At 36.4% G+C, this 25101-nt stretch overlaps 1 protein-coding gene and 2 long non-coding RNA genes across 5 annotated transcripts in view; 2 read left to right on the top strand and 1 right to left on the bottom strand.

Moving 5' to 3' along the window:
- Positions 1-6765: 6765 nt before the first annotated feature.
- Positions 6766-8998, top strand: LOC121390653. 3 transcript variants are annotated; one of them, XR_005960238.1, is made up of 3 exons: positions 6766-6943; positions 7394-7964; positions 8000-8998. It is a non-coding gene; the product is annotated as an uncharacterized LOC121390653 (long non-coding RNA). The 3 variants fall into 3 exon arrangements; XR_005960239.1 differs by lacking the exon at positions 6766-6943 and adding an exon at positions 7040-7067 and having other exon boundaries at positions 7444-7964; XR_005960240.1 differs by lacking the exon at positions 6766-6943 and having other exon boundaries at positions 7211-7964; positions 8000-8478; positions 8791-8998.
- Positions 8999-9254: 256 nt separating this feature from the next.
- LOC121389892 lies at positions 9255-10323 on the top strand. Its single transcript, XR_005960111.1, has 3 exons — positions 9255-9374; positions 9455-9520; positions 9565-10323. It is a non-coding gene; the product is annotated as an uncharacterized LOC121389892 (long non-coding RNA).
- A 1185-nt stretch (positions 10324-11508) lies between these two features.
- Positions 11509-25101, bottom strand: part of LOC121390178 (filaggrin-2-like) — a 39351-nt gene continuing 25758 nt past the window's right edge. The window contains exons 6-7 of the transcript XR_005960176.1: positions 14313-14397; positions 11509-11738 (exon numbers count right to left, since the gene is read on the bottom strand). The gene's annotated coding sequence lies outside the window, so the exon portion shown is untranslated. The remainder of the gene's footprint in view (positions 11739-14312; positions 14398-25101) is intronic.

Raw genomic sequence — 25101 nt, 5'->3', positions numbered from 1 at the left:
ACTGGTACATCAAAGCCGTGGTACGTGAAGGCCCATGCTATAGGTCTCACTGCACAGTTCACTTTCAGCCGAGAGTTCATTAATCACGGCACACTATAGTTCCCAATTGTGACCTATATTGTAGTTCATATATTCACGTCTAATATTTTCAATGGTAAATCCTCTGACTGGATTTTGCCCATGTTATTTTGTAATATTGTGTATAGAGTGCTTAAGACACTGGTGCAGAGCGAAACAAGGGGTCGGTGTGAATCGGTTGCTGCACCACCTGTTCGGACCGGTACTAAAGCTAGGTGCGCTTATATAGCAAAACACTGAGACGTAAATGTTGGCAATTTTGGAGTGAAAATAAATGAATTTGTAAAATATGTTCGCAATGCTGTACGGTGTTAGCGCTAACAAGAACCCGTTCTATTAGCAATCTTCATTTGAAATTGGGCTATTTAACATGTATATCAGTGACAGGTGGTATCTGTGTAGCGAGACCATAATGCTGTGGAATGAACAGGAAAACACCCAACAGAGTCATGTTTCGTCTCGTAATTCAATGAAATACCCAAACTATCCAAAAAGCCCATCCGAACGCCATTCCACCTGTCCATCGAACAAATCAAACAAAACCCAATGCACCCCCTTCCCCTCCTCCCTCCCCCAACAAACCTTTAAAAAACACAAATCTGTATTAACTTTTATAAAATCTTACACAGATGCATACATTCATGCATACATTCATACATACATACATACATACATACACACATACATAGTGTGGGTTATCACTCCCACTCCATCTAACCTCACCCCCACCCTAAAGTAAAACAATGTCGGTCCTTGTTAGTTCTTAAATGGTTGACCTCGAGGGAACACCCGGTTCTGTAGTGATGATTTGTTTTTCTATTAATGAAAAGTTATATTTTAATATACTTATGTATATCTATTTTATTATTTATTATTTTTAATGAGTACTGTTGTTTTACGGCGACTTTGATTAAATTAATGTTAAGCTTGTCCCAACGGTACCAGTCCGTTACTCTGATTGCACTAATTATGTCATGTTAATTAGATCAACTAATTGACTGGCACTTGAGTGGTCTGGATTTGTGTCCGGTCTGTATATTATCGACGTGACACTGAGTATTAGTGCGTGTCAAAAGGAATATAAAGTGGGTGTTTTTCTTTTCTCTGTACATTTTATTTTTGAAATTACGATACTGCAATTCAATATCATTGAGAAATTCAATCTATACGCCGAAATCTACGAAACGGAGAATCGTTTCAGACGAGCCTGTGAGCAGATCGTCTTGCTTAACAACAGGCTAGAAGACCTCCAGCTTCGCTATGACAAAGCGAGAATCGAAAACCACAAGTGATTCTGATACAACTTGCGACTGAAGATGGCAACAGTAGAGGGAGTGCGGAACTCGTACTACGAGTATGCTTGCTGGAAAGCCGAAACTGTCGCAGAGTTGAGTCTGCGGGTGGCAGTCGTCTCCCCCGAATCGGAATCCGAAGATGAAGAAATGGAATAAATGCAGACTACAAAATCAGACGTCTCTTGATGGCGGCTCTTTTAAGAGCCAAACAAATCACACGAAAGTGGTATTATACATAATTGCAATATTTGATTTGAAACCGCACGCATAGACACAAGAAAACTTAATACCGTAAAAAAAAAAAAAGTACTTTTCACGTTTGCGTGTTGGGTCGTTTTGGCTTTATCGAAACCAGTCGAAGTGATCATGACGTAAATCCATTGTTTTCTAACGCTTTTGAACTGAATTAGCATTGTAAACATAACCAGAAGAGCAAATGCATGTTTCTAAGAATGAACCCCGTCACCCCACCCACCCCCATATACACACATCCTATACTCATCACCAGCCCTACCCAAATCAAACGTTTAGTTATCATTTTGAGTTGCGTAAATGAAATACGGAAAAAAAAGGGATGTTTATTTAATGACATCTCAGCTCATTAAAAACAAAACAAAAACCCACATACATCTGCCAGCAGGCAGGCACGCTCACACTTACGCACGCACGCACGCACGCTCGCAAACACAGACGTACACAAAGACATCTGCAATCATATATTTATCTAGCTTTTTTAGATCGTTGTTTACGCCGTGAAAAAGGAAACCTCCTTTCCAAGCGTCAAACAATTGTGTGACGTCATTTTTTATTGTAATGTAATAAAAAGTTTAAAGTTTCTTTTGTTTAACGACACCACTAGACCACGTTGGTTTATTAATCATCGGCTTATTAATCATCGGCTATTGGATGTCAAACATATGGTAATTTTGATATATAGTCTTGGAGAGGAAACCCACTACATTTTTCCCTTAGTAGCAAGGCACGTTTTATATTCACCATCCCATAGACAGGATAACACGTACCACAGCCTTTTATATACCAGTCGTGGTGCACTGGCTGGAGCGAAAAATATTGTAATGTAAGGCCGATATTAAAGTTAGTAGGTAGAGCGCTCACCTGAGGCGCACTGTGTTGTAGGATATGAACTCGGGGCTTTTGTTTTCATCCGTTCTAAACATATTTGTTTTATTAAGGTCTCACTACACAGATCACTTCCGGGTGAGAGTTGATTAATCACGTCCACTATAGTTCCTAATTGTGACACATGTTTTGGTTCACATATTCACTTCTAGGAAATGGTGAAGAATTAAAACAATGTATGTTTAATGGTAAGACTTCTGACTGTATTTTGCCCATGTTATTTTGTAATATTGTGCATCGACCTTTTGAGGCATGGGTATACAGCGCAAGTGACAGCCGGAGTGAATCGGTTAATGAACCACCTGTTCGGACCGGTACTACAACCAGATGCGGTCATATAGCAAAACACTGAGACGGAAATGTTCTCAATTTTGGAGTGAAAATAAATGCTTATATAATGTATGTTCGCAATGGTGTATGTTGTTAGTGCCAACGAGAACCCGTTCTATTGGCAATCTTCGTTTGAAGTTGGGCAATTTAACATGGGTTTCAATGGCAGATGACATCTGTGTCGTTGTTTACGCTGTAGGTAGTACCAAACCAAATAACTTCCGGCTGGGTCAAAGTTCGAGGTGCAGCGAACTTTTGATAGAGAAGTGAACACCACAAGTCCTGTGATTGGTTATAAATGTGAGTGTGTTGGTTGTAAAAAAAAAAATAGTTTCAACTGCGTAAAAACAAATATGCAATTTTATTTCATCTAGTATCAATGTGTCAAGTAGCCTTGTGCTTGAAACATGTAGGCTGTTTAAAAAAAAGTACTCGAATTTTGTGCAGAACTAGGGTAATCATAGACGCTACCCGTTATCTCAGAAACGAGCAGCTCGACCCTCCATGTTTTTCTGATTCACTTTAAGTGTGAGGGGTGGCAGTATTTATATTCGTGGCGTTTATGTCGATTGATACGCTGCAGGTAGGAGTTTTAGCAACATATGTTACTATTATCGTCTGTGGGATTTGATTTGGTAGTATACACCCTGTAGAAGCCAAACTTTCTGTCCAAGCGTGAAACAATTGTGTGACGTCATTTGTTATTGTATCTCATGTGCATTGTTCAGCCTAGCGGGTAGCTCGCTCACCTGAGGCCTTGTGTATTGTACGTTTGGAAGTCAAGGCTTTGTTGTTGTTGTTGTTGTTGTCATTTGTTTTTCCAGTCCCAACTATATTTATTTTCTTACATCGTTGTTTATGCCATGGCAGCTGAATTTCACTTTCGAGCGTCAAACAATCGCGTGACGTCATTTGTCATTAAAACATAGCGTCAATGGTAAGCTTAGTGGATAGAGTGGTCGTCTGTGGCGCGGTATATTGTAGGATACGAAATGGATGGCGGTTTCTCTTTTTTTCCCCCATTCTTTTCTGTTTGTTTTATTTTGGTTTTATTTTCGATCCTTTTCCAACCAGTGTACCACAACTCTTAGATCGTTGGCTAGGGTTAGGTTATATAACACTGAGTTTTGGTCCACCCCTAGTTCGGCAATTATTATATGCCTGATGATAGGTTTAATTATTCTAGTCCCCTAATTATAGAAGACATTGATTAAACTTAATTGTTATCAGTTTGTTATCTGGTTGTCGTTCCGAATCGTTCTGGAACACCTATGATTACACTCACCTTAAGGTTTGCTGTAATGAACGATATCTCACATACTAAAGAAAAACGTGCGACAATGGTGCAAAACCTCAAACACGTGATTTTCATATACATTTTATCGCTTGGTCGGTAATTGGGGATTAACTTAATCTGATTGGGTGGTCGAGTGGACCAACGAGGAGGTGTAGTTTTCGATTCCTATGAGTGCTTATAAAAGACGAAATTAATGAACTGTCTTAATTGAACTAGAAATGGATAAGGTAGCAGTGTTTGGCAGTAACTATGTGAATCGTCTCCACCAGCACACGCATGGTGACATGTGTTTGCCAGTTGAGTGTCGGTTTTACGGCCGGGATGGAATGCGGTCGGATCACATACAAGATGACATGGTCAGGGCTATGTTGGGCTATCAGACGTCTTTAGTGATAGTACACTTAGGCGGTAACGATATCGGGCCTACGACAGTGCCAAAAGATATAGTGGGGCGTCTACTGGCTTTCCGCTCCATGTTGTTGGCGAATGGTGTCAAAAGGGTGTGTTTCCTGGAGATATGCCGCCGGGGAATTTTCAACAATTCCCCCGGGATGACGATGGCTCTTTTCAACAAGCTGAGGAATGCCGTTAATCGGAATATGAAGAAGGCTATCGGATATGACCTAGTTCCGATGTCGACCAATTTCCCGGACGACTTTCTTGAAGATGGAGTCCATTTTAATGATAGAGGAATGCGGAAAATGTTTTTCCGCATTAGGAACACTATCCGTCCAAGATAGGTCTCGACAACGGCCCTTTTAAGGGCCACCAATACACTTGAAAGTGGTACATACAAATGCAATAAAGACAGAGAAATTGATAATTAGTGCATACATAATCCAATCTAGTAACACGTATAACTATATACATCAACGCATGATTGTAACTGAAGGTCGCAAACATTTAACCATGCAAGTATAACACACTATTCAACTGCTGTGATTAACTAATTAAATTTACTTGGGTCTTGGGTTGTCAGGAGCCCATATTAATGTTTCCAGGCCACGCCCCACCATCGATTCCGAGTTGGGAGTGCATAATCGCGAGGATGAGTGCTTAGGGTCGCTACTCCGTGTCGAGAACAGCTAGGTAGGACAGGGCCCATGGCATTACTATCTTCTTGATTTAGGTATGGAGCCAGCCAGCCCGCAAAGATTTGGTAATTCTAACTCAAAGGAAACACGCTACATTTTTCCTAATGCAGCAAGGGATCTGTTATATGGACTTTCCAAGACAGGAAAGCACATACCACGACCTTTGTCCAGTTATGGTGCACTGGTTGCAACGAGAGAGATAAAAAAAAACCCTGTCAGTTGAATGCATCCACCAAGGTAGTTCGATCCTGAGACGCAAGCACCACAAGCGAGTAGGGCTACTCAACCGACCGAGCTAAATCCCGCCTAATTTATTACTGACGTAAAGGCGAATGAGAGCTTAGTGGGTAGAGCGCCCGCCTCATGCGCAGTATCTTACAAGTAGGATATGAACTAAAGTTTTAGGGGTTTTTCTTTTCCAACCAGTGTACGATTCTTAGATAGTTTTTTTTATGCGTTAGAAACCAAACTTCGTTTGCAAGCCTCAAATGGCATTTGTTATTGTGAAATAAAGGCGAAGTTCCACTTTGTGGGCGACCCAACAGTAACACAACACTTACTGGTCCTAGTTGCTCCACCTACATTTAACTGGATTGGCCGTAGTGTTGGGAAGGAAGGACATGTTTTATTTAACGACACAGTCAACACATTTTATTTACGGTTTTATGGCGTCAAACATATGGTTAAGGACCACACAGATAAAAACCCGCTGCCGCCACTTCATAGGCTACTCTTTTTGATTAGCAACAAGGGATCTTTTATATGCACCATCCCACAGACAGGGTAGTACATACCACGACCTTTGATATACCACTCGTGGTGCACTGGTTGGAACAAGAAATAGCCGAATGGGCCCACCGACCGCACATGAGCGAGCGCTGTACCACGTCCCACCCGCAGTATTAGACGTAGCCATAGTGATTACTGGAACCTAATGCAATCAATATATCCCGTTACGTATTTATGTTATGTCACAGTGGATAGGTTTACACAAACAATATGAAAATAACGGGTTTACCTGACCTCAAATATCGAAATCACCCGTTATTTACCTTCACCCCCGAACATCAAATTGACTTGTTTATTCCACCCTATTCTTCCCACACACAAGAAATCACTGGTTTAGAAACTTGTAAACTACTACATGTAAACCTTTTTAAATTAAATTAATTTTATTTCACAGTATGCATGTCGACATCTAATGACCTCTTTAGAAGTCTTTTTTTTCCACCAGGGCCACAGAAACAGGGGTGGGTGCGTGCGCTCTCTCGCATCCCCACTTGAGGATAAAAATGTACTTCCGTACTTTTTCTTACTCTATAGAAATAAAGGTAAAAATATGGCTTCTGCAGGTGGGGTCTATACTGGGCCCACCAGTTGTTATAGTTGAAAATCTGATCATGCTTCCCCCGAAAATACATTTTAAAAATAGAACATTTCGCTTGGAGCAGGGGAGTGGAGGTTTTCAGAGGCGTATCTAAGGGGGGGGGGGGGAAGAGACAGGGGCTCAGATTATACAGATGTACAGGTACAGTTTGAGTCGGTTACACAGTAAGATCATCTGGTTAGATTATACAGATGTACAGGTACAGTTTGAGTCCGTTAGACAGTAAGATCATCTGGTTAGATTATACAGATGTACAGGTACAGTTTGAGTCGGTTACACATAAGATCATCTTGTTAGATTATACAGATGTACAGATGTACAGGTATAGTTGGAGTCGGTTAGACAGTAAGATCATCTTGTTAGATTATACAGATGTACAGATGTACAGGTACAGTTTGAGTTGGTTACACAGTAAGATCATCTTGTTAGATTATACAGATGTACAGGTACAGTTTGAGTCGGTTACACAGTAAGATCATCTTGTTAGATTATACAGATGTACAGATGTACAGGTAGTTTGAGTCGGTTACACAGTAAATTCATCTTGTTAGATTATACAGATGTACAGATGTACAGGTACAGGTACAGTTTGAGTCGGTTACACAGTAAGATCATCTTGTTAGATTATACAGATGTACAGATGTACAGGTACAGTTTGAGTCGGTTACACAGTAAGATCATCTTGTTAGATTATACAGATGTACAGATGTACAGGTACAGTTTGAGTCGGTTACACAGTAAGATCATCTTGTTAGATTATACAGGTGTACAGGTACAGTTTGAGTCGGTTACACAGTAAGATCATCTTGTTAGATTATACAGATGTACAGGTACAGTTTGAGTCGGTTACACAGTAAGATCATCTTGTTAGATTATACAGATGTACAGATGTACAGGTACAGTTTGAGTCGGTTACACAGTAAGATCATCTTGTTAGATTATACAGATGTACAGGTACAGTTTGAGTCGGTTACACAGTAAGATCATCTTGTTAGATTATACAGATGTACAGATGTACAGGTACAGTTGGAGTCGGTTACACAGTAAGATCATCTTGTTAGATTATACAGATGTACAGATGTACAGGTACAGTTTGAGTCGGTTACACAGTAAATTCATCTTGTTAGATTATACAGATGTACAGATGTACAGGTACAGTTTGAGTCGGTTAGACAGTAAGATCATCTTGTTAGATTATACAGATGTACAGATGTACAGGTACAGTTTGAGTCGGTTACACAGTAAGATCATCTTGTTAGATTATACAGATGTACAGGTACAGTTTGAGTCGGTTACACAGTAAATTCATCTTGTTAGATTATACAGATGTACAGATGTACAGAGTGTACAGGTACAGTTATGATGTACAGATGTACAGTACAGTTTGAGTCGGTTACACAGTAAGATCATCTTGTTAGATTATACAGATGTACAGATGTACAGGTACAGTTTGAGTCGGTTACACAGTAAGATCATCTTGTTAGATTATACAGATGTACAGGTACAGTTTGAGTCGGTTAGACAGTAAGATCATCTTGTTAGATTATACAGATGTACAGGTACAGTTTGAGTCGGTTACACAGTAAGATCATCTTGTTAGATTATACAGATGTACAGGTACAGTTTGAGTCGGTTACACAGTAAGATCATCTGGTTAGATTATACAGATGTACAGGTACAGTTTGAGTCGGTTACACAGTAAGATCATCTTGTTAGATTATACAGATGTACAGGTACAGTTTGAGTCGGTTAGACAGTAAGATCATCTTGTTAGATTATACAGATGTACAGATGTACAGGTACAGTTTGAGTCGGTTACACAGTAAGATCATCTTGTTAGATTATACAGATGTACAGGTACAGTTTGAGTCGGTTACACAGTAAGATCATCTTGTTAGATTATACAGATGTACAGATGTACAGGTAGTTTGAGTCGGTTACACAGTAAGATCATCTTGTTAGATTATACAGATGTACAGATGTACAGGTACAGTTTGAGTCGGTTACACAGTAAGATCATCTTGTTAGATTATACAGATGTACAGATGTACAGGTACAGTTTGAGTCGGTTACACAGTAAGATCATCTTGTTAGATTATACAGATGTACAGATGTACAGGTACAGTTGGAGTCGGTTACACAGTAAGATCATCTTGTTAGATTATACAGATGTACAGGTACAGTTTGAGTCGGTTACACAGTAAGATCATCTTGTTAGATTATACAGATGTACAGGTACAGTTTGAGTCGGTTACACAGTAAGATCATCTTGTTAGATTATACAGATGTACAGATGTACAGGTACAGTTGGAGTCGGTTACACAGTAAGATCATCTTGTTAGATTATACAGATGTACAGATGTACAGGTACAGTTTGAGTCGGTTACACAGTAAGATCATCTTGTAAGATCATTAGATTATACAGATGTACAGATGTACAGGTACAGTTTGAGTCGGTTACACAGTAAGATCATCTTGTTAGATTATACAGGTGTACAGGTACAGTTTGAGTCGGTTACACAGTAAGATCATCTTGTTAGATTATACAGATGTACAGGTGTACAGTACACAGTTTGAGTCGGTTACACAGTAAGATCATCTTGTTAGATTATACAGATGTACAGGTACAGTACAGTTTGAGTCGGTTACACAGTAAGATCATCTTGTTAGATTATACAGATGTACAGGTACAGTTTGAGTCGGTTACACAGTAAGATCATCTTGTTAGATTATACAGATGTACAGATGTACAGGTACAGTTTGAGTCGGTGTAAGATTAGATTGTACACAGTAAGATCATCTTGTTAGATTATACAGATGTACAGATGTACAGGTACAGTTTGAGTCGGTTACACAGTAAGATCATCTTGTTAGATTATACAGATGTACAGATGTACAGGTACAGTTTGAGTCTGTTAGACAGTAAGATCATCAGATGTACAGGTACAGTTTGAGTCGGTTACACAGTAAGATCATCTTGTTAGATTATACAGATGTACAGATGTACAGGTACAGTTTGAGTCTGTTAGACAGTAAGATCATCTTGTTAGATTATACAGATGTACAGATGTACAGGTACAGTTTGAGTCGGTTAGACAGTAAGATCATCTTGTTAGATTATACAGATGTACAGGTACAGTTTGAGTCGGTTACACAGTAAGATCATCTTGTTAGATTATACAGATGTACAGATGTACAGGTACAGTTTGAGTCGGTTACACAGTAAGATCATCTTGTTAGATTATACAGATGTACAGGTACAGTTTGAGTCGGTTACACAGTAAGATCATCTTGTTAGATTATACAGATGGTTGTATGTACAGATGTACAGGTACAGTTTGAGTCGGTTAGACAGTAAATTCATCTTGTTAGATTATACAGTTGTACAGATGTACAGGTACAGTTTGAGTCGGTTACACAGTAAGATCATCTTGTTAGATTATACAGATGTACAGATGTACAGGTACAGTTTGAGTCGGTTAGACAGTAAGATCATCTTGTTAGATTATACAGATGTACAGGTACAGTTTGAGTCGGTTAACACAGTAAGATCATCTTGTTAGATTATCAGGCCCTAATCTTACCGGCGAAATGAGCGTTTTCTTCGCCGAAAGAAAGAAATGTTTTATTTAACAACGCACTCAACACATTTTATTTACGGTTATATGGCATCAGACATATGGTTAAGGACCACACAGATTTTGAGAGGAAACCCCGCTGTCGGCACTTCATGGGCTACTCTTTTCGATAAGCAGTAAGGGATCTTTTTATGAAATCTGTGTGGTCCTTGACGCCATATAACCGTAAATAAAATGTGTTGAGTGCGTCGTTAAATAAAACATTTCTTTCTTTCTTTCATCATGTTCACATGAAATTAGTTCTCAAAATTAAAACAATTAAAAGTCTACCAGTTGTTATTTTTTGCTTATTTTTTTTTGAAAATGTTGGAATTTGGAGAGTGCCAGTTAGCCCCGAAAAAGGTTTTTCAATTTTACAATGCAATAATATATGTCTTATTTTTTAAATCTGAATTTATATATATTTAAATTGCTGATTTTGATGGTTAACAATTAACATTTTATTATTTCAATTTCAATTTATTGCACATTACTGAAAAACTGGTGCCAGCAAACAAAGATAAGAATTGTATAACATCAACAAAAACAACTTGTACCACTGGGTGACAATAAAGTGAAATGTTTTATTTAATGATGCACTTAACACATTTTATTTATGGTTACATGGCGTCATACATATGGTTAAGTAGTGTTTTCCCTACCTTGCCTCAATAGTCTAGCACCATCTTGCCTTAATCAGCACCATGCTGCCCTGAGATTAAACAAGCCTTTTTCACTAATTAATTCTAAAATTGCCTTTATAAAACACCGAAAAAGGTATTATTAATTAACAAAATATGTCTTTTACATCTTTTGCCATTCATTTATTAAAGCAAGCACATAATTTACATTACTGTTTATTTCAATTAATTTTTGTGTATTTTTAATGAAAGAAAAGTGCCCCCAAAATGGTGAAAATGCCCCAAAAATGTTTGGTCTACCATGCCTTGCCAAATTTCTAGGGAAATCACTAGTTAAGGACCACACAGATACTGAGATAGGAAAGCCACTGTCGCCACTTCAAAGGCTACTCTTTTCGATCAGCAGCAAGGAATTTTTTATATGCACCATCCCACAGACAGGATAGTACATATCACAGCCTTTGTTACACCAGTTGTGGAGCACTGGCTCGAAGAAAAAATAGCCCAGATGGATTGTACATCAGGCGAGTGCTGTACCACTGAGCATCGTTCCACTCGCCTCATGGGTTAAGACATATTATATTTCTGTTACTCATGTTAGCTGGACACTTACAAAACTATCTTGTCAGCAACACACTTTCCTTTAGCAAGCCCTTGTGTCCTTGATCATCACTTGTCCTCAGATTATGTGAGGTTCACTTCTTGCCAGTGGATCACTGCTAGCCCTTAGGTATCTGATTTTCCTTGGATCATCGCAGTTTTCTTCATCGCTTGATGCCTGTGATAAACTCTGGCTCTTGGTACAACTGTTGTCCATGAGTAATAATCATCAATGCATCAATTGTTGTGTGTGATCGTTCTGCAAGAGTGAAATTTTCAACAATTTAATAAAACATAAAACTAAATTTAAGTAATATCGTGAAATAGCTCTAGAATGCTGCTCAAGAAAATATTAATGATGAGACGATGAAAGAAAGAAAGAAAGGTTTTATTTAACGACACACTCAACACATTTTATTTACGGTTATATGGCGTCAGACATATGGTTAAGGACCACACAGATTTTGAGAGTAAACCCGCTGTCACCACTTCATGGGCTACTCTTTCCGATTAGCAGCAAGGGATCTTTTATTTGCGCTTCCCACAGGCAGGATAGCACAAACTATGGCCTTTGTTGAACCAGTTATGGATCACTGGTCGGTGCAAGTGGTTTACACCTACCCATTGAGCCTTGCGGAGCACTCACTCAGAGTTTGGAGTCGGTATCTGGATTTAAAATCCCATGCCTCGACTGGGATCTGAACCCAGTACCTACCAGCCTGTTGACCGATGGCCTAACCACAACGCCACCGAGGCCGGTGATGAGACGATGAATTCAATCGACAGCTATCAAAATGACCTAAAGAAGTACATGTGTATTCCTCTGAGATATTCCTTAAAGAGATATTCCATAAAAAGGTAAAATGGCAGACTGCAAAACATTGTGTGTTTTCTGTCCTAGGAGATCTCAACTAAGTCAGTATAGGTGACATGGTTACACTCTAGATTCTGGAAGGAAGGAAATGTTTTATTTAACAATGCACTCAACACATTTTATTTATGGTTATATGGCATCGGACATATGGTTAAGGACTACACAGACACAGAGAGGAAACCCACTGTTACCACTTCATGAGCTATTCTTTTTCAATCAGCAGCAAGAGATCTTTTATATGCACCATCCCACAGACAGGATAGTACATACCATGACCTTTGATATACCAGTCGTGGTGCACTGGCTGGAATGAAATAACCCAATGGGCCCACCAAGGGGGATCGATCCCAGACCAACCGCACATCGTTCGAGTGCTTTACCACTGTCTGCCCCCTTTAGATTCTGGAATTTGTCATTGCAATGTTTTTTTCATGATTAGTGTCCAGACAATATATGGGTAAAATCTAACAGCAATTAAAGGAACGAGAATAGTGTTGTTATTAATGTAGTTCAGACTTTCAGTACAAGATTAATTAGGGGTCTAATTTTAAGGGTTATTTCTATAGTCCTTCCCACAGGGAACACCTTCTTTCATACTATGGAATTTACTACAATTTGTTTATTTATGAGCCATTTTTTTTCTTCAAAATTGCACACAAAAATAGTGGGGTTTTGTTTGGTTATTTTCAAAACACTTTTACTGGGGTTTTTTTTTTTTTATGTCAAACCAAACTGAAACTATTTAAGAATTGAATGTTATATTTTTGACGTTCACGTGATGATAAACACCAAAACTGTTTTACACACTGTATGAATGCTGCTCACTTTCTGGAATTTTCTTTCAGATTAAAAGTTGAAAAGCAAACATTATTTCACACTCCACAAAATGAATTTCAAGCCCTGCTTATCATAAACAAAATTGCAGATACAAGTTAACAGCATTTATTACACATCCTGAAGAACTGATAGGAACAACATATTAGCACACGTCCTCTGCCTGGAACTGATCCAGGACCCCGTTCCACAACTCGATCTTAGCCCTGAGATCACCTTAAGTGCATAGCTACCTTATGCACTAAGGTGATCTTAGTGCTAAGATCACTTCGTGGAACGGGGGGCCCTGGGGTCTATCACACCTCAGTCAGCAGCTCAACACTGAGGCAGTCAGATTTATAAATTACTAGTAAAATCGGATTTCATCAAACACTGTAGCCACCATTCAATTACAAAAAAACATCCAAAAATAGTCTTCAAATTGGCAGGAAATCATATTACATTTTAACCAACAGCTACTGGTCAAATTACACTCATTAAAATGTCTGCTTTTTTTTTTCTTCTTTCATTGCTGAACATTTCCATAAAAAGCATTTCAAAATTTAGATGAAGTTTTTAATGGATTGTTCAGACCTTGCTGTAAAAAAAAAATACAGAGGGAAGTGATTAATTGCTCCCCATACTTTAGATAGTGGGTAGCCATTTAAAATATTACCATATCAAGCTTTCATATTCCACCCTTTTGTAGTACTTTCTTTTTTAATTCACCAGCCAAGAGAAGCTAAAAATTACTCTCTTTGAACTAGCCCGAGAGAATCCTGTTAGTGGACCCACTGGGCTATTTCTCGTTCCAGCCAGTGCACCACAATTGGTACATCAAAGGCTGTGGTATGCTACCCTGTCTGTAGGATGGTGCATATAAAAGATCCCTTGCTACTAATGAAAAAATGTAGTGGGTTTCCTCTCGGACTATGTAAAAATTACCATATGTTTGGCATCCAATAGCCCATGATTAATAAATCAATGTGCTCTAGTGGTGTCGTTAAATAAAACAAACTTCTTTAGTTCCAAAGAAGTGATGGGGAGTCAAGAGTGTTAGCTCCCCTTACAGTGAGGTATGATGTTTTAATATTTTCATTTCTTTTTTGACAATCTGTTTTAGTTTTCTAAATAAAATATACTTACCTTTAAAGATGTCTTCTTTTTCTCTGGCCAGTTCAGAGCAGAAAATGTGTTTCAATGTCCATGATTTCATATCAGTAATTACCACCTAAAACAAAGTACAACAATGTCTGAAAGTGTTACACAGTGCTTACTACAACTGAATACATACAAAACCACAAACCAATACTTTACACCAACATGTCAAAAGATGTCACACAAATTATTTCTTTCATACTAAACTGTTTACGATCTATGATCAAGACTTTCTGAATATTAAAACGAAATATTTCAAAAGATGAATGGAGCTAAACTGCAGGGTCATATAGCATTGTTGTTGTGCTAGTACGGTAAGTTGAATAAGACTACTGCGTGTTATGGGGAATAGTGGATCTATAATCTGTCTGTGAATCTGACTTTATTTTACAGTTCTGGGGCCTAATTCACTAAACTCTCGCAACTTTGCGATCTCGCAGTGCAATGCTAAAAGACTTGCAAAGAGGATGCGTTGTTGTCTCGCAAAGCCTAAGAGAGCTGTGTGAATTAGGTCTCTGGGCTATGCGCATGTGATACAGTTCATAACTGCCTTCAAATTAACAGTAGCATCAAAAGAGATCAATGGGAAGATGTACCACTTTATCAGGCCAAGAACTTAGCTATCGTGGTTCAGGGAAATGGTAGCCAATTACAAATAAAAACTGTCCCGTGCTTATAGACTCTAGAGTGAAGACTCAAATCTGTAATACTAGTAATGTCACACACATGCAATTTGTATGGTGTTGCCATGATCATATAATCTCAGAAGCATTTAGAGTCTGCAGTCTTGACTCTTAAAAGTTTTATAAGCATAGGGCTGGAGTGATCTTTTATTAAAGAAACTCTATGTCATACTCAACAGTGAACATTTTGTTCAGTATCGCATTACGATTTGCTACACAAATTTTAAACTGACAATAGATATCGCTAATCAGGAAGTTGAAAACAAAATGTTGCCTGATCAAAATAGAAAACTCACATCTGTGATGGATGTGTCGGCCATTTAAAGAATCCCCCACCTACGTATCAGTGTTTCTGCCAGAAAGAAATTTTTGGGTATGGCACTATGCAACTGAATATTTACAATGTTGACACAAGTTTTGCGGGGCCTCCCCCAGAAAGAATATGGGTTAGGTTTAGGGTTAGGGTTAAGAAAATCATACAGTAATGATAAGTGCCATTAATCTTGTCAAAAGGTCAACTTAAAAATATAAAATCTGCAAAAACATTGGGTATGGCACCATACCCAATTTACTATCTGGCAGAAACCCTGCATATTACACCAACCAGTCTCTACAGACAAGATTGTTTTCCTGTTCTGAATATCAGACATGCTGTTTTTGTCTGAATAGTCATGAAAATGGCTGGCTTCAGGGAAAGTCATTCTACTTCATACTGAAATTGTGGCAACTATATTTAATGAATGATCAGTCCTAGAACAAACCTACAGAAAGGTACCAGTGATGTTTGCTCAAAATAAATGGTATCATGATTATTGTATAGGACAATAAAGTACATTTTGCTGGGCGAAAGTAAAAACCCCATTGTATCTGGCACGAGGTGAAATGTTTCGTGATTAACAATGTTCAGTGGCGTAGCGTGGGTTGCCAGGGCCCGGGGCAAGGTTAAGTATTGCGCCCCCTAACCAATGGACCATTAGCACTTCCAGAGTCCCTTCCACCAGTCCAGAATTTTGCGCACGAGGCAACTGCCCCGGTGGCCTCGCCCACGCTATGCCACTGACAATCTCATCCTACCGAGTACTTTAGGAGCCCAATTCACTACACTCTCGCAACTTTGAGATCACGCAGTGCAATGCAAAAAGACTTGCAAAGAGGATGTGATATTGTCTAACAGAGCCTCAGAGAGATTTGTGAATTAGAACCTTGATTGGATAATACATAATCACAAGTGCAGTATGTGGGGTATGATGTTTATGCCACTTGTCGAGAATTGTACTACTGTATGAAACAGCTCACAACTGGTTTAATTAATTTCACATCATAGACATACTCATGTGATGATGATCTCGTTTTATATGAGGTAAGGAATTCAAATAACTGGCTGCGACACACTGTCACTGTGTTAACTTAAATACAATCTGCAGCATTTTAAACTGGAGTCAGAAATTATAGGTATACTATAGTAGGCTGAAATTATAGGTATACTATAATAGGCTGAAATTATAGGTATACTATAGTAGGCTGAAATTATAGGTATAATATAATAGGCTGAAATTATAGGTATACTATAATAGTCTGAAATTATAGGTATACTATAGTAGGCTGAAATTATAGGTATACTATAATAGGCTGAAATTATAGGTATACTATAATAGGCTGAAATTATAGGTATACTATAGTAGGCTGAAATTATAGGTATACTATAATAGGCTGAAATTATAGGTATTGACACTTCCTAGGTTTTAAGTGCATCACCGATACAGAGAAAATAAATGTGAGACATCTTTCAACACATTAGAAATGAAGTACCATTGTAGCTATAATCGAGACAAACCTAGGCCAATCTTAAACAAAGTGTTTGTTGTAACCCAAGGAACTAATATAAATCATTTTCTTTTTCAGATACTTTTAATTTTAATTCTTCCCTCTTTGTTTCCAAGACATAAATAAAAAAAATAAAAATCTTAACTTAGTTCTGTGAGGACGTTTTCTGATTGTTAAGATGGATGCAAAACAGTTCAAGATGTCCGCCACGGCAAATCAATTTTTTTTTTTAAGGATGGCCTATAGAGTTAGTATTTACAATTCATTTTTATTCATTTTACACAAACTTCTGGCAAAATATCTTCTAGACTTGTGTTTTATAGAAATCGTCGCCAACTTATAGAAATAATCGCCTAGCTGCAGGAAATATACTCATCTCTATGTACATGTGTATTACGTAGATTCAAGCCAATAGTTTCTGCACTTAGCTGCCCGGTTCTAAACCCATCACTAAATCTCATCCAAAACACCAAGAGTTGACAACACCATCTCTGGTGGGGGCATACAATTAAATAAATCACGACTAATATGAAGTGGGGCAGGCCTATCCATTAAATAATATATAACAGGAAGATGTATTCCGTAGTTGAGGGTGGAAGTGGGATGTAAACTTACTTTATAGTGAAGAACAGTTTATAAACTGATCTCGTCCAATGCTGTTGGTTCGGAGAGGGGGGGGGGGGGGGGGGGGAGAGAGAGGAGGGTTAATGATAAAACATTAAAGTATTAAATTTTTAACTATTGTCTTCATACGAAGACAATGAAATGTTGTTTTGACTCATATAGTCAATATTATTTATTCTTTAAAATAATATTTTTTTTTTTTTTTTTTTTTTTTTTTTAAATTTTCCCCTCCCCCTCAAATATCTATGTATTATTTTAAAAATTATCTGAAACTTTTTCTTAATTTTTACAATACATTACTTTCTGACTGCATTAACATTACCAAACAAATTTAATAAACTTTTGCAGTTGTGATTCTCTTGGTAATGTTATGAAAATGGTTGTGGAAAGAATTTTAGTTTTTGCTGGACTTACTTTTTTAAATGTTATTGGGTGGGGTTTTTTGTGTGTTTACTTTGGTTTTGTTTATATTCTATTGGGTTCTAATGTTGATACATATTTCTAATTTCTTATTTTAATACAGTAATTCACAAATAAAGCTTGTACAGTTTTTCATAAGCTTTCATATTTAACTGCCAGATAATGCTTCTCAACTAGTTTCTACATCTCTTAAAAAAATACATTTTAAAATTTATATCTCAATATTTATTTTTTCCAGACAATCTGTTCGGCTTCAGTTGATAGACTTTTAAATATGCATTTCTTAAGTACAGATGAAAATGAAATTTGAAAACTTCTACCAATTCCAGCACTACTGGTTGCCATAAAATCTGTAGCATGTCACGTCTGACGGAGATCGATGCAGACCTAAGAAACGTTTTATGGGATCACAGTCACTGACGATTTGTGTCAGATCAGTGATGGCTCTGTCCAACACAGACAATCAGTCTGTTCCCATAAACATTTTCTTTGTTCCGCATCAATCTGCATCTGTTGGCAACCTGCTACAGACTGTATGAAAACAAGTCTTTAAAATACAGCTGACTTTTACAGTCAAACAGTATTTACAGCTGACTTTTACAGTCAAACAGTATCGTGCTTGAGTGTGTTCATATTCAATAAATGTTAACAGTTGAGCAATAAATGCAACAGATTCCTGTTGTATACTTTTTTTTTTAAAGCCTTCATATATAAATACCTGAAAAGATGGCCATGATAAATTTCATACTTCATGAAACACATTTACAATTTGCATAAACCCTGCCAGAAGAAGAAGCTATATTATGGGGAAACTATTATTTTTGTGGCCAATCTCATTATTTGCATGATGTACACATACAGATAATATGCTATAATAAATTGAATTTTACATGTTTAGGATACGCTCTGTTAATAATACACATGCCAAATTATAATATATCCATCACTTTCACTTGGTGGATATTACAAGTTTGGGCACATGCACATTAAAACATAAACATGTATTAAATATAACTACATATCTGCTTTATACTTATGAAAAGCTAAAACAAATTCCAATGATTGATAATTAAACTATATAAAATGAAAGGACGGATTTGTCTATACGGTAAGTAAAGTTTAAGTAGTTAATCTTGTAGTTTTTTTTCAACCAGACACCTTCACCCAGACCATCAGCACAGAGTCTTGTGAATGAGATTTGTTATGGATTAAAAACTTGACAGCGAGGAAAACAGCAACTACCAACTGTAACGTCATCTCATTAACTACAGTATCAGAACAAAACATAAACAAGTGGAATTCTTGAGGAAAATAAATCATAGAAATAAAGAATTTTGTTTCAAATTCTTAAGAAAGAATAGAGCATGTAACTGCATGTATTGGTATATCTTGATGACAATTAAGTATTACCTAGATGTTCAGCTATGTTAAATGAGTTCTGATTCAAATAATATTGTTACCTTACATTGGACCATACAGTTCAGTCCGATGATACATTACACATGTTCCATACTGATCATAGTCTTCCGGGTCACTATTCACTTCTATGTAGACTATTTGCATTCACTGCAACCATCAAATGGTTGACAGATGGATTTTTTTTCTCCGATAATGCATTGCCAGAGCTATCCACCAATGCATTAGTTGAAAACAGCCCCATCTTACAAACACAGGAAAAAGGCTGCATGGAATTTGGCGCAAGCCAAAAACATGTTACATGAATATTACAATGTGTATGCATACATGTAGTTTGCACAACACAAATATACAACATACTGTGTACCGACGTCACAAAAAATGACTTGACAATGTTTAAATACAGTAAGTGTAGTACACATTACTTATTTAATGAATCCAGCAATTGATGTACAATCAAAATTAAAAAGACCCAAAATTTCATTCATGCAAATTCTATCAAGACATACATTATTTGTTCAAAATTATTTAGCACTTGTCACAAAACAATGTAGTCTGTCTCCATTTCAGCTGTAATTCAGAGCATTAAAAAGACATACCCAAGTTTACTCATGGCTGTTAACAAAAGTAAAATGTTGTGACTGAAATTTCAAGGTGGTAATGTTTTATATGACAATTGTAGTCCACTTTAAACATGTATTTCTTCCATCCCACACCCTGTTATTTTTTTTATTGGACAAAAACATTAATTTGATGGGTCCTGCAGTGAACCTATATTAATGGAAATAGCAGTGGCGTAGGCAGGATTTTGTATCGGGGGGGGGGGGGGGGCACGGGGGGCACTTGTGTAGTGGGATATGACACAGGAACCTTTTTAAAATTATTATTTTACTTTGGGGTCTTTAGTAATACATATATGTTAAAATAAAATGGCAATGATTGGTTGCATTTTACTTTATGAATTAACATTACGTTGCACAATAACCACCCCACACCCCACCCCCCAAATTACGTTTTGTCACATCCCATAATTCCCACTCTCGCGTAGCTCTCGAATGACCCCATTATTCAATCGTAATTAATAAAGAAGTAACATACCGCTGGTCGGTAAATGTTATATTTGACCAGATCAACTTTAATAAGTTTCAATATCTATAATACGCAAACTAATATCTCCCAGCAGAACTATTACATTGTAACAGTGTTCAAACTCGCACATGCTGTTCATCATATGATGTGACATCGGGTACGGCCATTACTTCAAAGGGAGTGAGTAGCACATTTAAATTAAAGGTGGGTTTTTTTCACTTAATTTACAACTACTGTAGTAACGTTTTTTTTTGGGGGGGGGGGGGGGGGGTTTAATTACAAAAAACATACCAAAAATTATTTTTAAAAAATAAAATAATAATAATAAAATATTTGAAAAAAAAGTACGAAACATATGTACACACCTTTTTAAAAAATAAGATCGTCTGCTTAAAATAAGACAGCAAATGATAGTGCAGGGTGCACATTAAGTCAATACTTTACTTTCTACGTCCGTTCGGACTATGTAAATAGTGGATTGGACGTGTTGCGATAGATCCCAAATATGTGTTAACGCAAATGGATGAATTAAAACAAAAAGTTGTATTCTTCTACCAAAACTGTATTATATCAGACAATGTAGGCATTATTACTAAAAACTACGACACAACAGACTGTATCAAAACAGGATAAAACTAATTTGCATATCCAGGTCAGACTTGTTCGTCACGTGTTCGTAATCGATCGGAAAACCAAAACGAAACTTGTTCGACGTCAGTTTACAAAAAAAAATTATACAATTAGCTAAATTTGAAAACAATTTTATGAGTTCAAGTATCCGCAACTTTGGGAATCTTTATTGGGAAACTGTTGGGTCGTAATAGGGAAAAGGTTTGATATTGGATTGGGAATTCACGTTAGGGGAATGGGGCCGATGAACGGCCCCAAAATGTATGGTAGATTATATCCATCCGATTGGTACCTAAAGGGGGGTCAGTGGGGCAAAGAAAATGGCCGAAGTGATCAGGTTGACATTACGGAAACCGAAAATGACCTAAGTGATTCTCATTTTTCAAAAAAATAAATAAAATAAAATAAAAATAAATGAAAAAATAATTTCCACAATTTCTCCGACGACGGAAATCTGTCTCACGACTGACAGTTAACAGCCATGGTTTACTGCAATGTAAGATGTTGCCAACTAATAAAATATTTCTACGATTAAACTTACATATTTAATATATTTTCTTGTTTAGAATATCAGTGTCTGTATATTCAATGTGTTTCTGGCCGTCTTAATAGCTGTAGGAAGCCCAAACTATATTTTGTCTTCAGATATTTTTGTACGTACGAAAAAAAAATATTTTAGGAAATAAAATGAAATTTAACCTAGTACAAGTATTATAACGATCAGAAACACATTTAATATACAGCCAGTAATATTTTATGCAGAAAAATATATCTGATATGTAACTACAATCATTAAAGTCTCGGTTAGTTGATAACATCTTAAAAATTGCAGCAAACTCAGGAATGTCCCTTTAAGAATCTAAATATCTATAATGTGAATGAATGAATGTTGTGAATATTGAATACATCCATATTTTTATATTACTGGGCAGGTTGTATTTTGTCACGTATGTTTTATTTAAAACAAAGAATTAATGGAGCAACACAAATTTTATTTTCTCTCAACCAATATTATACTTATTCCAATTAACCTCTCTGCAAATCTCACAAAGCTATATTTCAATACAGTGTAGGATGTTCAGAGTCTAGCAAAACAATGTACATCAAGTGGTTTATGTTTTTAAATTTGTATTACCAAACTTATAATTAATAAATATTAAATAAGTACATGCTGAATGGACATTTTGAAATTTGTAAAGAAGAGATTACTTCTGATTGGTTGTCTGCTAAACAGTTAAAAAAAATTAAAAATGAATGATTGGTTGTCCACTAAACAAATTACATCCAATTGGTCGTCTGCTAAACAGTTAAAAAATTTTTTTATCCGATTGGTTGTCCACTAAACATAGATTACATTTGATTGGTCATCTGTTAAACAGATAAAAATAATAATTATCTGATTGGCCGTCCACTAAATATTGGAAAATCTAACATATCTGTGTGTAAAACTATTTAGAACATTTGCCATAGCAATGCAGAGAGGTCAATGGACATACATTCAAACAAAACATCACAATGAATGAACTAAAATATTCACAAAGCTAAAATTGCAAGTTATTAACATTATTATTTTAAAATATTAAAATACAATGTTTCTTTTTTTCACTGCACTGTGGATCAGTGGTGCCACCACTACATATGGAATGATCTAAACTCACTGCAAATCTTTAAACTTTACTTTTTACAAGTGTCATTATTTTTTATTATAGGACAAATAAACTTCCATATTATCATCAATTCTCATAAAATCAAAAAGTATGATTTGTATTTAAAAACTGCTTTAAACCCCTTTTCAGCCAGAACACTCATATTTGCATGAACTTTTCTTTAATTTTGTTTTCATGATTTAGTTTCCCTAGAACGGGATTCTCCTGTGAATCATTTGCTAAAATGTGTAACATGCATATCTGTAACATTGTTACTAAACATTGGTCACTTTGACCTGGTAGGTGGGTGGAACAGAGAATTAATTTATTTACTCATTATAGTAGATGATTTAGTTTCTTAAAATGACTGAAAAAAGATATATATCATGCAAGACTGTAGAAAAGGGTTATCATTTTTAAAAAGATAATAAAAATAGTAATTTGTTTAACTTCATAACGGCATACAAAACAGGGAGCAAACTTAGTAGTTATACTTCTTCAACTGAAACTTGCAGGCACATGTTATATACAATGTTTTGACTGGAATTAAGTGATTTTCAGTTAGCAACACTTTTTGTAACAAGTGACATGATCATAGTTTATTTACAAGACAAGATAAGCTGTTTATGATCCTTGTTCATGTGCCAACAGTCACTCTCCTAGTTTGAAACCTATCGCCGGCCTCGGTGGCATGGTTAAGCCATCAGACTACAGGCTGGCAGGTACAGGGATTGCAGCCCGGTACCGGCTCCAACCCACAGCGAGTTCTTAAGGGCTCAGTGGGTAGGTGTAAGACCACTACACCCTCTTTTCTCTCACTAACCACTAACCAACTAACAACTAAACCACTGTCCTGGACAGACAACCCAGATGGCTGAGGTGTGAGCCCAGGACAGCATGCTTGAACCTTATTGGATATAAACACGAAAATAAGTTGAAATGAAATGAAAGGTTGGACTGAGAATAACTAGTTAATGACTTAGATATCGCCTTTATCCTGTGAAGGTATGAATGGGAAATTCCACGAGGCTTGCCTGAACAGGATAAAACCGATATCCTACATCATTAACTAAGGTAGTTATTATTGTTATCCTGCAATCCATAAAAATTAAGAAGAAAAGCAATTATTTCTGTTATTTCAGCTATGTTGTACTAGAGGTCAAATGAGCGATATTGTGATGAAGCTATGCATGCGATGTCAGAAGTCATAGATGGGCATCATAATGGGCAATAAAAACAGTCGTTGCAGGATAAAAACCCATTCACACAAGAAACCAGTATAGACATGAACACTATTTAAGTCAATTTAATGTTTATAACATGCAGTGAGTCCAGATTATACAATATAAGTTGTAGAAGTTGAACTACGGCCACAAAGGGCAAATCTTACAAATGAAACATACAAAATCTTTATACAGAATCAAACATACATGTAACTAGTTCCTCTATACATTACAAACAAAACCCATACCACTCCTATAGGCAGAAACACACAATATAATTATGATTAATACATTATTACTTTTTAATACAACAGATAAAAAACAAAACTAAAAAGCAAAAACAAAAAGCTGCAAATTACTTGCCTTAATTTTCATAATTAACTTTTTGTTGTTGAAATAATGAAAACAATCACATATTTTCTTGGTTCGAAAGAAATGATATAAATGAAAATGTATGATGACATTTGAATGTTGTTGTTATTATTCTACATGAAATACATTTTTATTGATAACATGATCTTAAGAAAATTCTAAAACTTTTGAAAAAACACAAATAGGAAAACAAAATTTAAATAGCAATTTTCCTGCAATATGATTTGGAAAATTTTGATATCATATTGCAAAATTTAAAAAACTGTTAACTCTAAGAAAGTTGAACCTACATGTATGTCAATAGATGTAGTCTAAAGGGGTTGATTATGAACCCTTAATTCAATGAGAATATTCGAAATGTAATAACCAAGAACCTGAACATATCAGCATATATAACCTGGACATAACACATGTATTTAATGCCTATGTGTTGGTTATGCAACTTTAAAACTTTATGCGAACCGATAATTCGGTATGTGGGAAACCATTACTGTACCAATCTAAAATTAAAAGTACCTTATCAGTAGTCAAATTGAAAATCAGTTTATTTTTTAATACATTTGGACCATTAGCATAGCACAGAACTGTAGTCCACGTGTTTTAACGTTAGGTTATATATATATATATATATAAAGTTCATATAACTGAACTATCTGTTACCCAAGTAAAACTCATGTGAACTCATGTTTTATCTAAGATGAAGTGGTGTGGAGAAAAGAAAAGAAAAATATATATCCTATAATCACGTCTACAAATGTGTGACATTAACTGCTTTTAATGTTGAGTATATTTCACACTCATCTTTCAGTAGTTTGTCTTTTCGTTTCCTTTTGGATTATTTTGCTGGGTT

The sequence above is a fragment of the Gigantopelta aegis genome, chromosome 15 (assembly GCF_016097555.1).
Source record: "Gigantopelta aegis isolate Gae_Host chromosome 15, Gae_host_genome, whole genome shotgun sequence".
In the NCBI taxonomy this organism is placed as follows: domain Eukaryota; kingdom Metazoa; phylum Mollusca; class Gastropoda; order Neomphalida; family Peltospiridae; genus Gigantopelta; species Gigantopelta aegis.
Note: the sequence above shows the minus strand (reverse complement) of the source record. Positions and strands in the feature narration are given on the sequence as shown.